Here is a 21,824-nt window from a genome sequence, read left to right as displayed (position 1 = left end):
AGAGAAGAGAATACAAATATATACATTTATACACACACATGCATATACACTCAGAATCTTTTACATTGACTCATACATATATTTATAACTTACAGTACCTTTCATTCCCTCCTATGCATTCAAGTTACTGTGTGATACCATTTATTTTCAGCCTGAAAGATTTCCTTAGTCACTCTTATAGGTCATGTCTACTAGCAAAAATATCTTATTTTATTTTTTGTTATTTAGAAATCTCTTTATTTTGCCTTCATCTTTGAAAGAAATTTTCACTGGATATAGAATTTTTGGTTGACAATTTCTTTTTGAATATGTCCTTTTACTGCTTTCTACACTGTTTCTAAAGAGACAGTCATTATTCTTATTGTGATTCCATGTGCATGGTATTTTCTTCTTGGTGCTCTCAAGATTTACTGTTTGTCTTTGGTTTATCAGGAGTTTGACTATGGTGTGTCTAGATGTGATCTTCTTTGTGTTTATCCAACTTGGGACTGAGTTTCTTGGATCTATAGACAAATATTTTTCATCAAACTTTGGAAGATTTTGGCTCTTGTTTCTGTCTTGTTTTTCTCTCTACCCTCTTCCTTGGACTCTAATTACAGAAACTGGTTTCCTTGGAATCATTCCTGTGTCTAAATAGTTTATTCATCATACAAGGCTTTAGACAAAAGTTCTGTTCTAGCTCCTTAAGTCTGGAAGGCTTCCATCCTTTTCTGATCAATCTGTGGGTGGGTTGGGAAATTCATTCAGTGTTGTAGCATTTTCTCGAGTCTTTCTTTTTTCTTTTTGATAGGCTTATTCAGATTTCCCCTGTGTGTGTACATGGTTTCCCAGTCATCCTTTTACCCTGTTAGATACATATGTATTTTATATGAAATACAAATATATTTTATTTGTAAATATATAAAGTTCATATTATTATATATGAGATCAGTACAAACTTTAAATAAATTTAATATGGGGACTATGTAGTTTATATTATTCTCTGGTCTACTGGAATAGAAGTCAATCTACTTAGTATAAAACATAGATAAGAAACAAAACACATTTCTTTGGTGAATTATTTAGGTATAAAGATTTAAATAAACTTACAATATAATTAGTTTTTCAGTAATTATACTATTAAAATATCTTGTTTATCATTCACTTAAGAATCAGTAAGTTAAGAAATATCATTTTAAGGGAAGCCCCTTTGCCTAAATGTTGTAAATTTAAAAAAATAACATATAGTATACTACTAACCCACATATGTAGATTGCTTAACCAAAGAAGTTATAAAACAGAACTTTTCTTAATAAATTATTTTCTAACATAAAGGTATCTGTGACTTACCATCTTAATATAGCTATAATAGAGAATACTGCTTTTTTGTTGTTATTGATGACGAAAATAAAGTGACTAACTGATTATATCTCTGACAGCTAAATATATACTGAGAAACATGATACATTTTCAAAAATCACCAAGCCAGAGCTTACAGTTTTATTGTGATCTACTGAACTGAACCTGGTGCTTTGAAACAGGAGGACTAAATCTAATAACATGTCTGTCTGTGTGCCATGTGAATCTACAGTCTTTTCCATTATTGGCCTTTTGGATTTTTAACTTAGAAAAACAGATAACTCCAACTTATCTAAATACTATTGTTATAAAGCTGAGATGAATAAAAGTCATATGTATGGTACATTATAAATTATATTCATTCTTTTAAAAAGATGACTTCATACACATAGGATTAATAGAAATAAAGACAGAATTGGGGTTTGAACAACTTCGTGTTCAAAGACCAATGCCCTTGCTTTTTCAAGCCTCAAAAAGATTTTTGTCTTGATAAACTTATTTGTTATGTCACAAATAAGATTACAAATAGGAGACCAAGGTTACTCACCTAATTGCTTTTGTGATATAAACCTAATTAAGTTATCTCTCCAACGGGCAGAAAGAACTTAATCTAACAAAATGCATTCTATAAAATCAGCTTATATAAATTTCCTTTAGTAACTAAACATGCAGATATATTATTACAGATTATAAATTTATTTTGGTTCATATTTTGTATATGAAGAGCAAATCCTCTTTCAAGAAACATTCTCACGGATACATCACAAGCCATTTCCATGATCTAGTTGACAGTCCATTAATTTGAGTTATTTTAAACAAAAACATGTTCGTATAATTAAAGAATTTAGATGGTTTTTGGAGTTACAAATAGCAAAAATCAACCTTATTTTGATTTTCTAATTAAGCCATGGTGTAATTCTGGTTAAACTTGGTTCTATATAAACTCAAGTCACCCATTATTAATTTCCCTTGTTTTGTCTACCCAGTGAACTTGGCTAATTGCTGTGGCAAGGAAAGCCACCCAATTGACATTTGCATGCAGCATAGGATTTAAAGCTCTCCTTGAAAGCTAGACCTGTGAGAAATGTTAGTAGGTACTAGTCATTCATGTTTGCTAACATAGTCACAGAATGTCCAAGTTTCTGAGAAAATGAGTTTGTGGTTCAAGGACAAAAAAGACATTCAAGAAAATGTCACTGTGACTTCTACAGATACTAATACATGGCATTAAACTAATGCATTCATAGAAATGGTCCAAATGTACCATGTCGGCAAGATGGTATGCCACAGCCTACCCTTCCCACTTAGCTTAAAATTGTGGTCACTATATTAGGAATGACAAATGGTATGACCCAAGGTATTTTCAGTTTAGCTGAGGGGTGGGGGATGGAGGGAAGAAGGGAAGGAGGGAGGAAGGGAGAGAGAGAATGAATTCAAGTTTAAAAGAGAGAGAGGCAACACAGCAGGAATAAATCCTGGGAAATGTGATATAACAAGAAAGAGCCTATTTAGAGAAGCCAGGCCGAAGGTGATGTCTGAGCAGGTGACTAGAGCATGAGTGGGATGTGGGTCCGTTCTTCAGAATCATTAGTCTGGTCTGCCTTTCCTAAGATACACATGGGAGAGGCACATATTAGGTCTCCCACAAATCTCTCCTGAATAAAACATCATCAGGAAGAATCTTGAGGAGGATAATGGCATCTTCAGCTGATTTGGAACCCATGACATCTCTAGAATGAATTCATCTGTGTACTAGTGTAAAAAATTCCACATTATAGCAATATGTGCAATAATATTTTATGTCCTTTTCCAAATTCTCCATTTCATTTCATTTGCTGATGAGGGAAGGAGATGAAACTTTATACTCATCAGAGACAGTTCCTTCTGTCACAGCTGCTGCCTGGGAATCCAGTGAGAATGACAGATCTAGAAGGAAACTCTCCACACTCCTCACAGACAGATCACAGCCAGGTCCAATGACTCACTGCTCTCATGGTTGTCTGTAACTCATGCTTGGTTTGACAAGGATGCATGGACTACAGAGTTTTCTTTTTCTTTTTTTTTTTGGCATTAAATTTATAAACTTTCTACAAGATCTCATTTAATTAGAGTTAGAAAGATGTAAAGAGCAAAGAATTTAACACCAGTAAAATCACAACTTTTCAGAGCTTCAGTTTTCTTATCAATAAACTTGACCTGATAATATCATCTATCTCTTGGCATTATTTTGAGCTGTGGCCTGAGAAGGGTGTTTATAAACTGTCCATAAGTGTTACTTATTTTTCTTAAGATCAAAACATGTAATGAATTAATGTAAACTTACAAAACTGATCATTGTACTGTGATTATACAAGAGAATATCCCTACTCTTCAAAAATACACAATGAAATATTTGGAGATAAAAGGCCATGCTTTAAGAAATTTATTCTCAACCTATGTGGAAAAATATGTATTTATTCATTTATAATTATATATAGTTTTATATATTAATACTTTGAGAGGGGGGAAGAGAGAAAGAGAGAAAACAATATATGGATGGTTTCCTAACTATTTTTGTTTTTACAACTTTTGCTAATATTGTTACAATAAAGTTTGTGGCTTAATTTTACTCATTGAATCTTGACTGAGGAAAACCAATCTAATTATACATGCATGACCAGAAAATGTTTTAAACTACCTTAGACTCTCAAACCCCATAATAAATACAATTATTCCTATTAAATTTCTGAAAGGCTTATATAATTTTGAGTCTAGTTACCTAAGGCAGTGTTGGGCAATCAGAAAAAAACCGGTCACCTGATAACTCTATGTAATGTCTTATGCCACACACTGATGATTTGAAGATTCAGCATTGCTCTTTGAAGAAGAACAGCTTCTGGTTATTGACAAAGGAAACTGCAACTTTGAGAGCCACAGGGGTTCAGTGGTGAGGTATGAACTGCGGCATTTGTTGTCAGGAAGACTTCATGTTGGGCAGGAAAACTAAGTTAGGCTTTGAATTATAATTAAGACTTAAATAACGTGCAGGGACCTGGAACAGGTTATCCTAACAGAAGGGAAGCTGTCAAAGATGCCTGGTTAATGTAAAGGGATTCAGAAGCTAAACTGGAAGTGGTTCCTACTCTCCAAGAATGAGATGATTTGAGGATCAATAAGGAAAATTACAATGGATTAAAATAGGTTTATAATACTAAAAAACAAGCAAATGAAATAAAATGTAACAGGTAGCCACTGGAACGTACTAGAGAATCAAGTCATTATTTTGAAAAATGGTATATCAATGGAAGAATCAAGTACTGAGCAGAACTTTCCTTTGTGAACCATAGCACTGGGCAATCAGAGAGTAGATGAGGGAAATTTCCTCCTCTGGAAATATTCCAACTTATAAGTGTAGAGGAAATGATAAAATTAAAATTTCACTACTTTGCAACACTGAGTTAATGAGTATAGTATTAATGATCAATGGCTGTTATCATCATGAAAAAAAAGATTTTCCTATATTAGGTCACTTATGATAGAGGAATGCCAGACCAGTTATGAAGCAGTCTGGCTGAAAAATATCATACCTAAATCTGATCTAACTACTCATTTAAAAAAATACAGAGATGAGAGGAGCATATTAAATTGCATCATAGAGATATAAGCAAATCCAGACTGGGAAATTCTTCAAGACAAACAACCCGCTTTGTTAACAAATAATATAATAAACACAAACAACAAAATGACAGAGAGCTAGATGGGGATATGACAGATTAATAGTCTCTCAAAAGCACAGGAACCAACTGGAATGTGTAAGCCTTTATTTGGATCTTGATGAAAGGAAATTACTTAAAAATTTTATGATTTTACTATACTATTGGAAATCTGAACACTAAGTGACTATTTAATGACATTTAGAAATTAGTGTTACTGAAAGGAAAAGAAATCAACAGAGACAAGAGGGAAGGAGGGAGGGGTGGGCAGGGAAAGGGAAGGGAAGGGGAAAGTCAAGGAACATATAGCAAGGACTCATGGACAAAACCAAAGGGGAAGAGCTGAGGGAGGGAAGGAGGGAGGGGCCAAGGGAAAGTGGTGGGGGGGAGGCAGAGACAAATGTATTTGAAAAAATAAATTAAAATAAAATTTAAAAAAAAAGAAAAAAGCAACACCAAGTTAAGACTAGAATAAACACTGGTACTCTTAAAACTGTCTTAGCATTACGTATAAAATAAAAAATATTTCTTTTCTGTGATAAAAAAAGAAATTAGTGTAAAAAATTATGTGATAATGGTATAGAGGTTATATAAGAAAAAGTTCTTATCACTTAGAGAAACATATGGAAGTCACCATAGATGAAGCATATGCTGTCTGGGATTGCCTCAAAGTCTTAAAGGAGTGGGTCTAAATGAAACAATATTGGCCATGAGCTGAAGCCAGCTGATGTATACATAGGGATTCATCATCCTATTCTATATACTTCTGTGTTTTTTTGAAATTGCCTTGAATAACTTTAATATACCTGGGTCAGGTTCTTTATTTTACATAAAGATAAATGAAGTATATTTTTCATGCCCACAAATAGATATGTTACTTATATATAGTAATAATTAAACTTTTTAATACCTAAATAAGAATGTGCCTAAAGGGTAAAGCCCTAGAAATGAACACAAAAGTTGTTCATTTACAATTGGTATCTAGCATTAATAGAATATATTATATGCATGAGACACACTTTTCAGAGTTTTAATTCATTTTTTTTTTCTAGATGAGGAAATGGAGGTTGAGAAAGGTCAAGTTTCTTGATGTAGCTAATAGGTGGCAGACCGAGGGTGTAGACCCAGGCAGTTCTATTCTATGGCTCAGGCTCTCAAACTTTAGTCTGTATTTAATTCTGTACTTAATTGTTGGGCAAGTTCCCATGTTTTAGGCAGAATCTAGATCAAAATAAATGAGGGAAGTTTATTCCAGAAAAAGGGAAAGGTGAAAGTAAAGGCACAAATATAAGAACCAGAAAGTTACTTGGTTTGAGTAGAGCCCAGGATTCTTAATATGAGAAATGCTGTGAAATGAAGTTAGAAAATCAGACAAGATCAGATTGTGAAAAACCATGAAGGGCAAGTTAGCAGTGTCTGGACTGCCTCCTGTAACCATTTGGGAGGCACTGACTTTGAGTGGAAGATGGACACTATATTTTTGGAGATTAATGGAGCTTAACCTATATGACAAATTATTGGGAGGGTCAAGATTAGAAGCAGGAATTTTGTTAGGAGGCTACTCCAAAAGTTTAGGAAAAAACAGGAAAGGTTGGAGTTCAGTGTAATGGCATGGGAATGAATAAGAAGGGCAACTATGAGTTACTACAGAAGCGAGACATAGAGAGAAATGAGAGTTAACAAAAATCACAAGTGTGGGAGCATGGTGATGTCATCACTGCAGATAGAAAATGGCGAATGCAGAAAGAGAAGCAGATGTGAGAGAAAAGAGGAAGGATTTTGTTTTGAACATACTGAATACAATGAAATAAACAAAGACATCCAGGAGGATAGGTCTAGTAGATAATGAGGTAAAGTAGACCCAAACCAGGAGAGAACTCAGGTGTAGGATATAGATTTGGGTGGGACTCAACCTGCTGAGGGTTGGTGGTTGAACTGGTAAGACAAGTGGAGACTGCGGAAGGAAAAAAAGGTAGGTAGTTTGGTTTGAGTCTTCAACAGTATTATAAGTCTCTCATTACATGAATATTGTTTGATATTATTTTCTATTCTTCTAGCACAGAACTCAATAAATTCTCTTGTCTGATTCTTGAAGAGTTATAAGAGATACTAAGAATCTTTTCATAAGCAGTGTTCTGATCTCCCAAATAATCCCAGAACAACATTTAGTTATTAGTAATGAGGATAGTTTGTTTTCTGTCTTATCTGGGAACCAACTAATAGGAAAAGGCCAAACTTGTTTATACTGCAGGACTAAAGACCCTTTTCAGATAACTCAGATGTACAATTCTGTTTTACACTGAGGCATCTTCATTGTTTGATCTTTATCACTTAATAGTGATAGTGTCATGATTCACTATTGAATTGTTAGCCAAGTGTAGCTAATACGAGAAGTAGAGAAAATGACATAAGTTTTTACCTGCCTCTAACATAGTGTAACTACTGATAAATAAAGCTGCAGTTGAGAATGAAACCATAGGAATGGAGAAAGAAAACTAAAAGCTCCCCTCTTACACATTAAAATAATTTCTAATGTAAGTTTAACATTTCTTTAAAAACTAAAATAAAGATGTGTTTCTTACAGCAAGACAAGTAGGAAATCATTTCAGAGTCTTTTCCAGAACCCATATTATGAGTCAGATTATTTAGTTTAAAACTGTAAGGATCCAAATAATTATCTTTTTTTACTTACTCAGTTTATTCCTCCCATGTCAAAACTCAATGTTCGTACTTAATTTCAAACTTTCCACATTTTCCATTTACTGCAACCTTGGGCTGAGAAAGCCCACTATTTGACTGGATTTTATAGGGCACTTTTATGATATCAACAACTCGATTCAGTAAGGGTTCTTTACCAGAGAAGGAAGAATATTAGTCAGAGAGCTCCTAAGTAAGCACAGCTGGGAATCCTTATCAGCAATCAAGAACCAACCCCACAGGGTAGTTAAACACAGCTGAGAGGCCTTTTGCTAGGACCAAATCTTAGAAGCCAGAGAATGCAAAAGCTATGACGCAAATGGTGGTGCTCTTGTCTCTAACTTTTAGAAAACTTCACAAGCTCACAGGCACTAGATGATTCTATGTGTTATAACCACTTTGTTGTTTGTGAAACCAGTAACCAGGCAATTCTTTTAAGAACTTTAAGCAAGCAGTGTGAGATTTATTTTAAATTTACTTCAACTATCATAGTTGATGCTTTTCAGTAGCAAATGAAGACTTTTCCTTCAATGTAGCCCTGTATGTGGGCCACAGACGAATGCAAAGGTGCTATTGCTTGTACTTCCAAAATGAGAGAAAACAGGAAAAATTTAGAGATAGGGTTATTAGTTAATAATAGAATTCTATTTTTTATAATTCCATTTTTGAGGAAGACTATAGAATGAAATGTCATGATGGAAGGTTTTTGTTTTGTTGTTTTGTGTTGGTATAGCTAGTGGGGCATTTGGTTGAGAGTCAGTTATCATCACTGAATATCCACAGGCCTTGAGTGGACACCTGTGGGGTGATGCCCTTTGATTTTGAACCACAGAATGATTTTTTTAAAAAACCAAAAGTCCTAGCAGTGAAGAGGATTTCTAATGAACACTTGTTCTCAAATCTCTACTCACACAGCTCCTACTACAAAGTTAGAGCTGAGTGGCTTGGCATTAAAGCCACAAAGGTCAGTGGCTTCTCATGTAAATTCGAAGTGGGTAGCAATGATCAGGACTGGTTTCAAAGTAAGGGTTCCTTGAAGAAAGCGTAAGGAGTTATGGCATACTCTGCAGTTAGAGTACACACCCAGGCAGCAGAATTCAGCCCAAATAGGACTCCAGGGGTTGACTACCTTACGTGGTTGCGTTTGCAGATTAAAATAACAACTTCTTTCAAATTTCAATTGTTGTGCAAGAATCTCTAAGGGAGTTCATTAAAATGCCAGTTTCACAGCTAGACTTCTTTTCCAATAGATCTAGGGACACAGGAGGAACAGGCATTTTTGAGCACCCAGGACATTCTGATATAGGTTGTCTGTAGACAACATTATAGAAAACACTGTATATAATTTATACTCAATGGTTTTCATTAAAGTACACCCCATTGATGTGTAGCAATTAATAACCTCAGCTTAAACCAAGACACATGAACTTACTTTTCTGATGTGTAAAAGGAGGATTTTTTTATACATAGCAATTTGTGTCACTAAACACTTTTACTGACAGATATTATTATAATAATTACTACTTTTTTTTTAACTGTGTCCCTGGATAGCTGCATCACCCTTGACAGGTCAAGGTCGTTACAGTGCCCTGGGATGTTTCTGTGGCAGACAAAAGAAGCATCTGCCTGGGACTGCATTTGGGTGCAGAGTGGGTCTGCACAACAGATATTGTTTTTAATTGAAACTTTTCAATGTATGTTATTTGAAATTAAAAAAAAATTATAATTAATTGTAAAATATGCTTTCTTTCTGCCTTAGTATACTGCCTTACTGGAAAAAAATTACTTTTGTATTTTTATTTTTCTTAACTAAGCAACGCAACGATATTCAGCTCTCAGTTACTGGAGTAAACTCTCTAAGTGGAACATAGTATGAAGAGAATGTGTTTTAACAAGGTTCTGAACTGTGTTTTCCAAAGACCCTAATGGACCCATCGGAGGTGTTATAATCTATTAAATTCAATTTATGTAGGTGAAAATCCTTTAAATATGCATTTTATGATGATATACTTTTTAAGATGTCCCCTGATGTACATTATACACATTACTGAACTATAATGACTATTAACACAGTAAAATTAATAACACACATTTTTAAAAGGCCTAAACTTTCAAAGACACCCAGGGGAGAATTTTTTGAGTGAAGTTTTTGAAATAACGGAAATTTTTACAATTTTATGGACAAAGAAATAAATGTTTAGGGAACTTTTAAAGATGCTCAGTAGTGGTGAAGGGAACTCAGTTTCCAGGATCCATATCTCTACTTCCTACTCACTTTGATCATTTTCAAGCGGTCCTGGCTTTTCTGATTAAGCTCTACCTCCAACAGACCTAGATGCAAAGTCTCTGAGCCTTCCCTCATTCTTTTCCTCCCTTTCTAATGGTGCTAAATGTACCATTGAACCATGGACCTCTGGTTGGCAGAATAGGTGTTTCTATTCAGAGGAAAAAGCAGAAAATAATTGTAATGTCTCTGTTTGGCATTAGTCACTCTCTGTTAACTCATTTAGAGTTTCTTCCAATATAAAGTCAAAATCTGCTAACTTACATACGGAAATTATTAGGCTAAAGATTCCAAAAACCATACCATACAACAAAACTCAGGTTAAATACTTTTAACCTAGTATTATCAAAATTTCAATAGTGAGCAATTCATTTTCAATTTTCTAATAACCGAGGGAATCATCTTTCCTCTAAAAGACGTATTTTGAGGTATACTTTATGTGTTGGCTCCAACTCTAAGTAGGGAGACCTGTACTTACCTAAATTAAATCTAAAAAAATTTTCCTCAAATGCTACAAGCTCTTAAATTAACTCTTTAAAATTAATATGCATAACATATTAGATTATTTCATTTGCATTAATTCCATCTTTTTATTATATTTTATCATTTATGCTGTTGTAGTTGTCCCCACTTTTTCTCCCTGTGTCTACCTCCACTCAGGTCCACGCCCAATCCCAGTCAATCCACATATTGTTGTCCATGTCCACTGGTTATACATATATGTTCTTTGGCTAATCCCTTCACCTTCTCTCATCCAGTCTCCCCTTCTCCCCTCCCCTCTGACAGCTGTCAGTCTGTTCCATGTATCTATGCTTCTGTTTCTGTTTTGTTCTTTAGTTTATTTTGTTCATTAGATTCCACACTAAAAGTGAGGAAAATTATCAATCTCCTATGAAGAAGGTTTTAGGCTGGTCACAGATACCTCTACAGTAACATTCAATACTCAATATTAGTACACCAATGACTAACATGTCCCCAAGAAAACAAAGACTGTCACAAGAGGTATAACCTCCCAAAATTGTCATTAAAGTATAAAAGAAAAAAATTTTAGGCACTCTCCACATACTCTGTATATATATTTTTATGAACTTTTTAGGAAGAAAACTAGAAGACAAGCATCAGCCAAACAAAAGAATAATATAGAAACTGTAGGTAAAGGACTGAACACAAATTCCATTTAGCTGGAAGACTAAAAGAAAAAAGAAAAATTGGGTATTGTGGCTAAAACTAAACATAAATACTATAATATTGATAAATGGTGTAATTATGTACCTAACAAAAAATGGGAGGAAAAGAGAAAAATGTGTGGCAATATGAATGTAATAATTCCTTTATCATTTGTGATGCGGTATTTAAAGACCATTTTTAAGCCAATAATTTAAGTAACAAAGATTAGCATATCAATAAAACCAAGGTAAATAGATGTCCAGGAAGTCCAGAAAGCTCAGAGTCCCAAAGAAACTGGATCCAAGAAGAAACACACCAAGACATACCATAATTATCCAAGATTAAAGATAAGTTATCCAAGATTAAAGATAAGGAAAGAATCTTAAAAGCAGCAAGAGAAAAGGAGACAGTTACCTACAAAGGAGTTCCCATGAGACTATCAGCTGATTTCTCAAAAGAAACCTTGCAGGCAAGAAGGGGCTGGAAAGAAGTACTCAAAGTCATGCAAGGCAAGGACCTACATCCAAGATTACTCTATCCACCAAAATTATCATTTAGACTAGAAGGGCAGATAAAGTGCTTCCCAGATAAGGTCAATTTTAAAGAAGTTCATCATCACCTAGCCCTTATTATATGAAATGCTAAAGGGACTTATCTAAGAAAAAGAAGATTAAAAACTATGAATAGGAAAATGACAGCAAATTCACAAGCATCAACAACTGAACCTGAAAAACAAAAACTAAAACTAAGCAAATAACTAGAACACAGAAATGGAGACCACATGGAGGGTTATCAGTGGTGGGGGGAGGGGGAGAATGGGGGAAAAAGGTACAGGGAATAAGAAGCATAATTGGTAGGTACAAAATAGACAAGGGGAGGATTAGAATAGTAAATGGAGAAGACAAAGAACTTATATATACAAACCATGGACATGAACTAGGAGAGGGGAATGCAGGAGGGTGGGGTGGTGCAGGGTGGAAGAGGATAAATGGGAAAAAAAAATTGGGACAACGGTAATATCATCTTGAGATGATAAATGATAGATAGATAGATAGATAGGTAGATAGATAGATAGATAGATAGGTAGATATCCTATTGGTTCTATTTCTCTGGAGAACCTGGCAATTGCACATTATGATGGAACAAGAACCAATGGGCTAGAGAAGTTGAAGAAAAACACGTGATTAATAAATAAGAAATGGACAAAATTTCTTTGTAATACTAACTGGAGGTTGCTAAGCCCACAGGTAACATGCGCTTAATTGGGAAAAATACACCCCAAAATATAAAGAAATTAAATTTTCCAAAGTCGCTGGAAATAAACATTGTTTAAAATGAAAAAAAAACCCAAGGTAAAAACTAAGAAAAATAATGTAGTTCATTGAAGCCAGACAACCAAAAGTGGAAATATGCTAATTCTGCTATCCCAGAGAAGGAAATCAATAGATATTGAGTGCAGAAATTGAGGACTTATTTTATGAATATAAATGACCACAGGGACAAAAGATTTCCAAATTTTGAGGAGAAACACAAAAGAAAACAATAAACAAACTAATTAAACCCATAATTTAAAATTTTTCACAAAGAAACCTCCAGATCCTCTTGGCTTTTCTGATGAGTTCTTAAAATCATTCAAAGAAGAAATAATATAAATATTACACATACTCTTTGGAGAACAGAAAAAGAGGTCACAGCTTTCATTTTATAACCCCAGCATAACTCTGATACCAAAATCTGACAAGGAAATCACAAGAAAGGAATTGCTCAGGTTTTTCATAAACAGAGATACAAAACTCCTAAAAAATAAGTATTAGCAAATTGGATCTAGTGATATAAAAAAAGGGATAATACAGCATGAACAAGAAGAAAAATCATACTGTCATTTCATCAGCTTCAGAAAAAACAGTTTAAAAATTCAATATCTGATTAGGTATTCAAGGGAAAACTCAGAACTATTTTCTTGATATCCTTTTTTTCATAAAGCATTTCTATAAAAATCTACATCATATTATTATTAAATATTGAATTATTTCCTTCTGATTGTAGGAAGAAGAAAAGGGTGTCCTCTATAACTATTTCTACTCAATATTGTACCAAAAGTCCTAGCCAGTACAGTATGGCAAAAAGGAAATCCAATGAATAAGAACAAGAATGGAAGAATTAGAACTGTTTCTTCATATACAACATGGTAATTTACACAGTTAGAATTAATTAATTAATTAATTGAGCAAGGTGGATGGATACAAGGTCAATAAACAAAACAATGTATTTTAATATCCTAGCAGCAAAAAATGGAAAGTTAAAATCTAAAGTTAGTTAAAATAACACTAAACATATCAAATATTTAGTAATAAATATAACAAATTATTTAAAAACTCTACAGTGAAAATCATATAACTAAGGAATAATAAAGAAAACCTAAATAAATAGATACACTAAGAATTGGATGACTGTATGTTATTACAATATAAATCCTTCCAAATGATCTATAAGTTGAAAGAAAACTCATTCAAAATCTCAGCAGATTGTATGTCTTTGAGTGTGGAAATTGACATGTTGACTTCAAAATCGACATGGACAAGTACAACGGGGGAGGGGAATAAATGTGGGAGGTATGGGGCGGGTAGGGCAGGGGAGAGCAATGGGAGGGAAATGGGGACAACTGTAATTGAACAAAAATAAAAAAATTAAAAAAGAAGAAAGAAACATGGAAATACCAAGGTCCTAGGATACCCAAGATAATCTCAATGAGCAAAGTTAAAGGACTTCCACTGTTAATATTTTCAGTACAATACTTACTATGAAATATCAGTAATTTAGGCAATGTTGTATTGGTTCAAATGTAGACAAATAGATCAATGAAACAGAAAAAAGGCTCTTTCATCCATCTTTCCTCTCTTCTTTATTTTTATATTTTCATTTTCATTCTTGTTAAGTCACTCCTATTTCTGCCTGATCCTGCCATTATCATTTTCATAGTCCTAGTTCAATTTCATTTATATACTATTCTAGCAGTTTAGCTAGCTGGTTTTCCTACCTTCAATCTATTTTTATTGTACTTTAAAAAAAAATTACATAAAATAAAAACATAATTTTATATAAATTCCTAAATATGATTACATAAAACAAATTTTAGTACAGATTTTAAAATGTTTTTATGAAATGTTTAATACATGGTCAAGAATATATGTATCTATGTGTGAATAATATATAAATATATTTATACATGTATTCTATGACAGTAAAATTTACAAATATAAAACTATTTGCATGTTAAATAAGTATAAAATTTATAAATGTAAAATACTTCTTAGATATAAAGTATTTTTAAATATAAAAAATATGTCATGATAATAACAATAAAACATACCCTTCTTCTGTTACTTTTTCTTTAATCCCTTCACTGGATGCCAGATTCTATTATGAACTTTGTATATATCTTTTCAATATTTTTCTCCAAACTCATATAATCCTAATTGGATATACATGCACACATATACATACACACACCTCGTGAATTTTGTCCTGTTTGCTTTTAAAAATTGGTTACATTATATACCTATTTCTGCATTTTAATTTCCCCTCTCAACATTTCTATAAATCAATTTGGATTACCTGATATCATCCTAAGTGATTTTCTTCAAAAGTTCCATAATACTCATAATATAGATGTATCATAATTTATTCAAGTGTTTTCTTGTTAATGGCTATTTACTGTTTCCAGTTTTCTGCCATTACAAATCATATGGCAATAAACACCATTAAATGCACGTGATATACTTTGCATAAATCACAGTCTCAAGAAGTTTGCTAGGTAAAGAGATTGTGCATTAATTTTTTAAAAATACATGTTGACAAATTGCTTCACAAAAGAGGCTGTAGCTCTTCACATACCACCAGCAATGTATGGGAATGCCTTTGTCCTTAAGTCACATCCAGCAACAGGTGCCAGGGTGATGTGTGTAAAGTCATAGCTCATAATTGCTTTAAATTACATATCACTGACTACTAGTGAATCTGAGCCTTTTATATATTTGCTAATATTTTGCATTTGTTCTGTAGCAAACTACCTATTTATACATTTTATTCACTTTAAAAAATTAAATTTTTCATATTTTCTCATCAATTTAAAAAAATTCCTTGATAAGTACAAATGTTAACTGATTGCCTGTTAATTGTACAATAACTTTACTAGAACTATCAAATTTTGTAATAAATTTTTGTTATGGTAATTTACCATTAAAATGTTTAATTTTTTATGCCTAATACCTGTGGACTTTATTGTGCTTGGGTTTAAAGCCTTGGTTAGGATTACCAGTGTCCTCAGCTTGTACTAATGCAAAATATATATTTTGTTTTTATTTTTACATAGATCCTTCATCCATGTTGAATTCATTTATTTTATAGAAAATAAAATATTTTTGATATGGATACAGCCAGTAGAGCCAGCACATCTATGGAATAAGGCATCCTTTCCATTGAATTGAAATAAAAAAAACTATTAAATTAAATTCTTAAAAATTCTGGGATCAATTTCTAGATTTTCATTTTACTTATCTTTATTCTACATGATATAATATTTATGTTATTATGGTGACTATAGAATGATATGATGTGTGGTAAAGCAAATCCAACCTTACTATTTTTCTTTCTTAAAATTTTGACTATTTTCAGGTATTTATTTGTCCATATAAACTTTAAGTAATTTTATCCAACTTCAAAACAAATTTTAAAACGTCAGAATTCCTATTTGTATTGTATGAAATTTACATATTAACTCTGAATTAATGAACTTTTATATTGTAACTTTTGAGAAAATAGTATCTACTTCACCTAATATTGTTTCATATACTTTCATTTTCTTTGTAGATATCATGTTTCTATCTTATTCAAATTTTCCCAAAATTCTTATTGCTTTTACTACTTTTAATAGAATATTTCCTATTTATAATTCTAATTGTTTCCAGGTAAGATAAGAAAATCTTCTGATTTTTCAATATATGTCTTTCCCAAATTCCTTTGGCAAGTAAAAATTATCCCTACCAAAGTCTCTTAATTTCCTTTCTCTACAATCAGACTAAAGTAAAAAGTAATAGATTTAATCTCTTCTTTCTAATGAACACAAATTATTTAGTTTTCTTGTGAAGCACTGGTGATTTCAATTTTAACACTTTGCTTAATTTTGCTTGTTTAATTTTTAAACTAGTCCCTACCCTTTTTAGAATATTTGCTCATGGGCTTGAGAAAAAAACATTTCATCAATTACTATTTTTCTTGGAAGTTTGATTATGAATGATTACTGCATAATAACAAAATCTTTGGCATCTATTTATATAATCATATAACTTTTATACTTTGGTTGGTTGATGTAAGGTACTATGGTTGATATAATTTCTTAACTTAAATTACCCTGGACTTCCTTGTGTAATCTTACTTGATCTTTCTTTTGCTAATTTGTTGAATCCTATTGTTAATATTTATTGTAATAATATCTATCTACATTAATAAATTTGGTTATAGTTTTCATTTTATTTCTTATTAGATTTGATATTAAAATCATGCTGACCTTTTTGAAGATGTCCATATTTTCTTTGGTCTACAATAGTTTAGGTAACATTGGCTCCATAAAACCTGCTAAAAACCTAGTTAATCCTAATCCTTCATTCAATGGCAGATCTTTAATAACCTCTTTAATTTCAATAATTAGTATAGTCATGTTTTCCAGTAATTCTTATTCAATTTTTTTTACTTTTTTTGAGGAAATCATCATTTTTCTATGTTGTCTAATTTGTGTTTTTGGGAGTATACAAAGTCAGAATTCTTTTAGTTAATAACACTACCTGTGGTCAAATTTATTTCTTATTCTAATTCATCTCATTTCTATTTTCTGTTTCCTTAACTGAATTTTATTGATTTATTTTATTGGTCATTTTATTAAACCAGTTTTTAGATTTATCTTTTTTACAATTTTAAAAATTTGTTTCATTGATTTTAGTGATTATATATACTAATTCCCCTCTACTATTTTATTTTGGTAAATTTGTAGCTCTTTTTGTTATTGTATAAGATAAAAGTTTATTTCCTTTATTATTACATTTCCTCCTTTATAATAAACAAGTTTTGCAATGTATATTTTCACTCTGAGCATAGCTTAAAAATATTTTACACAAATATTACTTTAGTTTCAGGTGTACAACATAATTATTCAACATTTACACAGCATTTATTTACAATAGTCAAGTTATGGAAGCAGCTTAAGTGTCCATCGTATATATACAATGGAACATTACTCAACAATAAAAAGGAATGAAATCCTGCCATTTGTGACCACATGGATGAACCTAGAGAGTATAGCTTTTTTGTGTTTCATGTTTTAATATAAAGCATTTTCTTTTTCATTGATTTCTACAAATTTCTATTTTCATTTGCGCTTTAATTCAAGGATAATATTTAAGAGTGTTTTTCTTCATTTCTTGGTTTATTATTGTTTATATCCAGGAATGTGTCTTACAAAATGTCTGATTTTTGAACTTAATTTTTTCCAAGGAAGCATGAAGTTTTCAAAATATTCCATGAATATACAAAATAATTATCTATTGGGTAAATAATTCTCTCTTTCCCTATACACACACACAAACATGCACGCGCACACACACACACACAGGATAATCAGCCTAAATGAATAAGATGTAGCAAAGGCTGTAAATGTCAACTCAAATTATACCTGAAATTTCTGTCTCTTCTCAAGAACCAAAAGAGGAAATGACCACAGCAAGACTTTATGTCAACTCACATACTAATAGAGGTTAACACATACAAAACCCCTGAGAATTCTCATGACAATCTGAGGAGGGAGGTTATAAGAAAAGGCTGGATATCTGACTAGTTAATTATTGGAATTTAAGATCAGTAAAATTTGAAGTTCTTTGGTAGATATGACTATTTATTAGCAAGTAGAGCCAGGAATTCACCACTTATACTTTATGATCAAACGCTAAAACTCTGGCTACATTTTATGCTCTTTCTTTTCTTTCTTCAGTCAAAGAAAAGATAAAATACGTTAAGGCACCTTAGGATCTTAACTAGCAGAATCAACCTTGACTAGAAGCCAAATCCATTTACTCTATCTTTCATGAAAACTTTCAGATTCTATAAATGGCAAAAATAAAGAAAATTGAGAGCTTCAGAAATTCCTGGGAAATGCCAAGAAAAAGCTTACCTGAAGTCTCATTTAAGCCAGCACGAGCCTTTTAAAGGGACATGAGCCTTTCTAATCCTTTGTCTGGAGACTTCACAAGGGTCTTCTAGTAGGAAGATTCTTCCAGAAATATCAAAGTTTCCTATCGTAATGATTGCTTGCTTGGAGGTCAGGTGGTGTCCCTACTGGGGAGAGTGCTAAACATGCCAGCAACTGAACTCTTAGAGGGAATCTCTTGATGTTATTTCCTGGCAGTTCTGCTGGTAGGGTGTTCTACCTGAAGCTGTGCTTCAGTCAGGTTTTTAAAAGTTCTTTTCTTTTTTCCCTCTGGTGGTCACTGGTTTTTATTTTGTCACACAATACACCCCATATGGTTCCCTATACATCCTGTACTTTGTCCCTTTTGGTGTCTTTGAGTGAATTGTTCCATTTGCCTGGAGCACTCCTACTTATGCTTCAAGATATACCCTTAAGACCAAGACAGACATTAACAGAGGAAAGGACATACTAGATTAAGGACAGATATTAAGAGCCCACGGAAATGAGTCATTGGCATAAATTTTGGAGATACTGGAGAAGGAAAAGCCAGGATCCAGTAATGTTTCCTCATTTAAAAAATAAACATGAGTAATGAGTAAGATGGGTAATGCATCGTTACCCAAACTCTCCTCTCTGCCGGGCAGAGTTATGCACTCCCCCTTCTTCCTTCTCACAGCATCACTTACCAACCATCAGACACTTCACACGTGCTCTTTGAAAGAATGTCCTATCTCTTTCATCTGTTACCTAGTGCAAAACATAGTATCTGGCATACACTAGGTAGTAAATGATCAAATAAATGGATGACTGAACAAATGTGTTTTAAAGCCAGGCACAGGTTTTGAAAAACATTCTATACTATATTGGGTTATGGTTGGCATCAAACTGCTTTGAAAAATAAAACGAGGGCACTTTTTTAATCCACTGATTCTAGATAACTACCCCTGAGACCAAGACAGACATTAAGGACAGATGCTAAGAACCCATGGAAATGAGTCACTGGCATAAATTTCGGAGATATTGGAGAAGGAAAAGCCAGGATCCAGTAATGTTTCCTCATTTAAAAAATAAACATAAGTAATGAGTAAGATGGGTATTGATCCCTGGCAAAATTTTAGAATTAATTATTAAACAAATTGATTTTGTTATTAGTAAAGAATATGATTATCAAGAGGGTATATCATATCAAAAAACAAAAATTAAGCAAAAATGTTATGAGATTGTTTTATTTACTTCAATAAGGCATTTCATAAAATTTATTAAGATGTGTCAGATAACTGTGAGAAACTGCAGTGAGGTGGGTAGGTAGGTAGTTAAATATACTCATTTTAACTTCATTCATTTTTAGTTGCCACAGAGCTATGCTCCAGGCTTTGTCTTATTCAATATTTATATCAGTTATTCAAAGACCCAGAATTTATATATACACAATTCATGGCTGTTACAAGGCTAAAAAAGTGAATATTGTAATAGCTGTCAGAATAAAAAGTTAAAAGCTGACAAGTAGAAACACAAAGCTAAAACCCCAAAATGAAAGTATGCATATATAAATGTAAATGCTTATATTTTAGTTCCAAGAAAACAACTGTCTGACAGTAGTATATGCCTTTTATATTTTGAGATTCATTCTGGTGCTAAACATTTGTGATTCTAGAGGTAATCTAGCCTGGTTCTCCTTTTTTACAGAGGAAGCCTTGCAATCAGCTAGAGGTGGAGCCAGGATTAGGACTTAGCTCTACTAAATCCAAGTTCCTTTACTCAGGTATACTGCATGCATTATCCCCTGCTCAAAACACACTAGAAGACCTCTGTCTATGTGAGAACATCACACTAACAGGGCACTGATGAGCTATGATATCACAAAATGAAGACTGTGAGGAATATGTGGGATCTATGAACCAGGACCCATGAAACACAATGGAAACATTTGAAATACCAACATGGTTGAGAAGAACATATTAGCTATCTTCAACTCTCCAAAATGTTGTCAGTCACTTGGAAAAAGGGATAATCTGAGAATGCATTCTTCCAAAGGGTTAGAACTGAGATAAATTGGTCAAAGTAACAAGGAATAGATTTTGGCTTAAAATAAGAATTTAGAATTGTCTGTGATTAGTCTTAATGAACAGAGAGAGCCTGGATGACCACCTGTCAAAAGAACTAAACAAAATGGAGACAAGCTATTTATCAGATGCACAATTCAAAACACTAGTTATAAGGATGCTCAAGGAACTTAGTGAGTACCTCAAGAGCATAAAAAAAGACCCAGGCAGAACTGAAGGGTATACTAATGCACGGGTTCCCTACCCCCAGGCTATAGACTGGTACCAGTCCATGGTGAGTGAGAGTAAGCTTCACTCACATTACCACCTGAGCCCCACCTCTTGTCCTCCCACACCATCCATGGAAAAATTGTCTTCCACGAAAACAGTCCCTGGTGCCAGAAAGTTGGGGACCACTCTACTAATGGAAATAAAGAACAATTTACAGCATATCAACAGTAGAGTGGATGAAGCCAATAATCAAAGAAATGATATGGAAATAAGGAAACAAAGAACAATAAATCAGAACAACAAGAAGAAAAAAGAATCCAAAAAATGAGAATGGTGTAACAAGCCTTTTGGACAACTTAAAGCATACCAACATTCGCATCATAGGGGTGCCAGAAGGAGCAGAGAAAGAGCAAGAAATTGGAAATCTATTTGAAAAAATAATGAAAGAAAATTTCCCTAATCTGGTGAAGGAAATAGACATGCAAGTCCAGAAAATACAGAGTCCCAAACAAGATGGATGCAAACAGGTACACACTAAGACACATCACAATTAAAATGCCAAAGGTTAAAAATAAAGAGAGAATCTTAAAAGAGGCAAGAGAAAAGAAGTTAGTTACCTATAGGGGAGTTCCCATAAAACTGTCAGTTGATTTCTCTAAAGAAACTTTGCAGGCTAGAAGAGATTGACAAAAAATATTCAAAGTCATGAAAAGTGGGGATCTATAGCCAAGATTGCTCTACCCAGCAGAGCTGTCATTTAGAATCAAAGGGAAGATAAAAAGCTTCCCAGTCAAGAAAAAAACTGAAGGAATTCCTCATCAACAAAACATTATATGAAATGTTAAAGGGACATACTTTAAGAGAAATAATATCAAAATAATGAACAGTAAAATGGCAATAAACACATACCTACCAACAATTGAATCTGAAAAACAAACTAAGCAAACAAAAACAGAGACAGAATCATGGATATGGAGATCATTTTGATGGTTGCCAGATGGGTGGGGGTGAGGGGGAAAGGGTGAAGAAGTGAGAGGATTAAGAAGTACAAATTAGTAGTCACAGAATAGCCATGGGGATGTAAAATACAGTACAAGAAATAGAATAGCCAAGGAACTCATATGCATGACCCATGG

At 33.1% G+C, this 21,824-nt stretch overlaps 1 protein-coding gene and 1 non-coding gene across 2 annotated transcripts in view; both read right to left on the bottom strand.

Annotated features, from left to right (window-relative positions):
- The window catches only part of COL19A1 (collagen type XIX alpha 1 chain), a 331,895-nt gene that overhangs the window by 192,152 nt on the left and 117,919 nt on the right, over positions 1-21,824 (bottom strand). The window lies entirely within an intron of this gene.
- LOC129068051 (small nucleolar RNA SNORA77) lies at positions 9,261-9,386 on the bottom strand. The gene has a single exon (XR_008528866.1). It is a non-coding gene; the product is annotated as a small nucleolar RNA SNORA77 (small nucleolar RNA).

Source organism: Pteronotus mesoamericanus, unplaced genomic scaffold (assembly GCF_021234165.1).
Source record: "Pteronotus mesoamericanus isolate MK-2021 breed Mesoamerican mustached bat unplaced genomic scaffold, CSHL_Meso_final contig_20, whole genome shotgun sequence".
In the NCBI taxonomy this organism is placed as follows: Eukaryota; Metazoa; Chordata; class Mammalia; order Chiroptera; family Mormoopidae; genus Pteronotus; species Pteronotus mesoamericanus.
Note: the sequence above shows the minus strand (reverse complement) of the source record. Positions and strands in the feature narration are given on the sequence as shown.